Genomic DNA, 3232 nt, shown 5'->3' on the forward strand with positions numbered 1-3232 from the left:
TTCTCCCTTTATCATGATGTTGCTTATTGGTCCAGTTGTGAGGATTTTTGTTTTCTTTGTGTTGAGGTGTAATCCATACTGAAGGTTGTGGTCTTTGATCTTCATCAGTAAGTCCTTCAAATTCTTTTCACTTTCAGTAAGCAAGGTTATGTCATCTGCATATTGCAGGTGTTTAATGAGTCTTCCTCCAATCCTGATGCCCCATTCTTCTTCATATAGTCCAACTTCTCAGATTATGTGCTCAGCATACAGATTGAATAAGTATGGTGAAAGCATATAACCCTGACACACACCTTTCCTAACTTTAAATCATGCAGTATCTCCTTGTTTTGTTCAAACGACTGCCTCTTGATCTATGTACAGGTTCTGCATAAGGATAATTAAGTGCTCTAGAATTCCCACTCTTTGCAGTGTTATCTATAATTTGTTATGATCCACACAGTCAAATGCCTTTGCGTAGTCAATAAAACACAGGTAAACATCTTTCTGGTATTCTCTGCTTTCAGCCAAGATCCATCTGACATCTGACATCATTCCACATCCTCTTCTGAATCCGGCTTGAACTTCTGGCAGTTTCCTGTCAACTTACTGCTGTAACCATTTTTGAATGATCTTCAGTAAAATTTTACTTTTTTATGATATTAATGATATTGTTTGAGGGCTATAAGATACTGTATTACCTAGTCTTGGGGTTTCTCGTCTCCTTTAGGTCCAGTAGGTCCACTCTATGGAACCTAAATGTAGTAAGAGCCATATATAAATATATGTGTATATATACATAGATAAAATGTGCATACAATTTCTATTGTGGCTTATCTAAAGCCTGGAGGCCCCAGGGCTAAGAACTTCAGGTTAATCATCCTGACCCACCTCCAGACTACTCTAGGCTCCTCTTCTGGTACTTCTCCCACTCCTAATGCATAAAATCCCAGGAATATTGAACTACTATTCCAACACATACCACTGTTGGTACCACAGGGCCTTAATCCATGCTGTTCCCTTTGCTTGAAATCCCATTTCTTCCTGGCTTCTTCAACCTTTAAAACTCCGCTGAGGAATGTTGTTGTTGTTGGGTGCCATTGAGTTGATATCAACTCATAGCAACCAATGTGACACAGTAAAACTGATACATAGGGTTTTGTAGGCTGTAATCTTTAAAGAAACAGATCATCAGGTCTTTTTTTCTACAATGCCACTAGGTGAGTTTAAACCACCAACCTTTCAGCTAGCAGTCAAGTGCTTAACCACTGAGCCATCAGGGCTCCTTCAGCTAAGGGATACAAACAAACCAAACCCAATCTCTTGCCATCGAGTGGATTCTGACTCATAGTGATCCTACAGGACAGAGTAGAATTGCCCCACAGGGTTTCCAAGGCTGTAAATCTGTACAGAAGGGGACCGCCACATCTTTTTCTTGGGAGTGGCTGTTGGGTTTGAACCACTGATCTTTCAGTTAGCAGCTGATCACATAACTACTGTACCACCAGTGCTCCTTGAGCTAAGGAATACCTTCTCTAAAAAGCATCCTTGTTACCCCCTCCCTAAGCCTAGAAGTAATTGCTGACAGCATGTTATGCATACTTCTACCATAGCATTGATCCATATTACTAATAATGTCTATTTACTTTTCAGACTTTCCCCAGAAGTTTGTACACTTAAAAGTGGGGGGTGGGAGGGGGACCATGCTTTCTTCATCTCTGCATTCCCCGTCTGCCACTTTGCTTTGAAATTAACTATCTGTCTGCTCTGCAGGCTCCTTCTCCCTTCTCTTGCTTTTCTTTTCCACCATGATCTCTTTCTTCTCCAGATTCAGAATTATTGGAAGAGGGTGGATACAAGCCACAAGAGTTCCATGATTGAGTTCCAAGGCCCTAAGTTCCTCCAGAATGTGTGGGGACAGCATAAGAGAAATACCAACTTACAGTGCTTATTAGTATCATTTTACCCCCTTCTTTTATGGCATGGGACGAGAGCAGAAAATTCAGTGACCCTTAACATCACCACTTAATTATATTCTTTATTTCACTTATTTCTGCTTTAATGTTTATGATTTCCTTCCTTCTGCTTGTTTTTGGTTTCATTTTCTCCTCTTTTTCTAGCTTCATGCCTTTAATCTTGCCCCAGCTTTTCTAACTCATCCACCTCAACTGTTGTCAAAATTATTGGTGTATCTGAAACGCAAATTTGATAGTGTCATTCAGATGCTTAAAATTTTCTAATTACACCCATCCCATTCCATAGACAATAATATTCAAATTCTGTAGAACGGCATACAAAACCATTTATGATCTTAACTAGTTTACCTGACCAGTAAGATTTCCTTTCCAAAAATCCTGGTTTCCCATTCATTTCAAAACACCTGCTAGTTAGCCATGATTTTTATTACCTTTGTTCCTTAGCATATGTGTTCTTAATTTGCTGTGCTTTTCTTACACTGGTTTTTCAGCAAATGCCTTCTTTAACTCCAGTCGCTCACAATTATTTTGTTAGTAATTTCCTCTTCCCCCTCTACCACCACACTTGGCACAATCATCTTTTAGAAAACTTACCAAATTATTAACGCATACCTTCATCATTGTTCTATGCATTCTGGCACGTGAGATCCTCGCTTACAAAGATTTATGTCCGTATAATGGCATAGTGGTTGCTCAATAAATGTTCGTGGAAGTAAATGGAAGAACGTGGTGTGGCCTGGTATCCTTCAATCTGGAAAATGAGAAAATGGAACGATGTGCTTCAGCGAGAGAAGTGGGAGGGATAAGGGTTCTGACAGGACATGGCCTTACAAAGCATACTGCTTCAGTTTATCCAAACAAACAAACTTGTTGCCATCAAGTTGGACTCACAGCAACACTAGGACAGAGTGCCTGGTAGGTTCAAACTGCCAACCTCCCGGTTAGCAGCCATAGCTCTTAACTCCTACACCACCAAGGTTTCCCTTTGGTTCATAAGACCCAGAATGCTGATAGCCTTGTGATACAAATAACCTTTGGCAGAAAGCACTGTGCATAAGAGATTGCTTAGATGATGCTCAAGCTTCACAAGCACCCTGGTAGCATAGTGATTAGGAGACTGGCTGCTAACGAAAAGGTCAACAGTTCAAATCTGCCAGGCACTCCTTGGGAAACCATATGGAAGAATTCTGCTCTGTCCCATAGAGTCACTATGAGCCAGAATTGACTCCACGGCAACAGGTTTGGTTTGGTTTTCTTTTTAAGCTGAGGGCCCCTGG

This window comes from Loxodonta africana, chromosome 8 (assembly GCF_030014295.1).
Source record: "Loxodonta africana isolate mLoxAfr1 chromosome 8, mLoxAfr1.hap2, whole genome shotgun sequence".
NCBI lineage: Eukaryota > Metazoa > Chordata > Mammalia > Proboscidea > Elephantidae > Loxodonta > Loxodonta africana.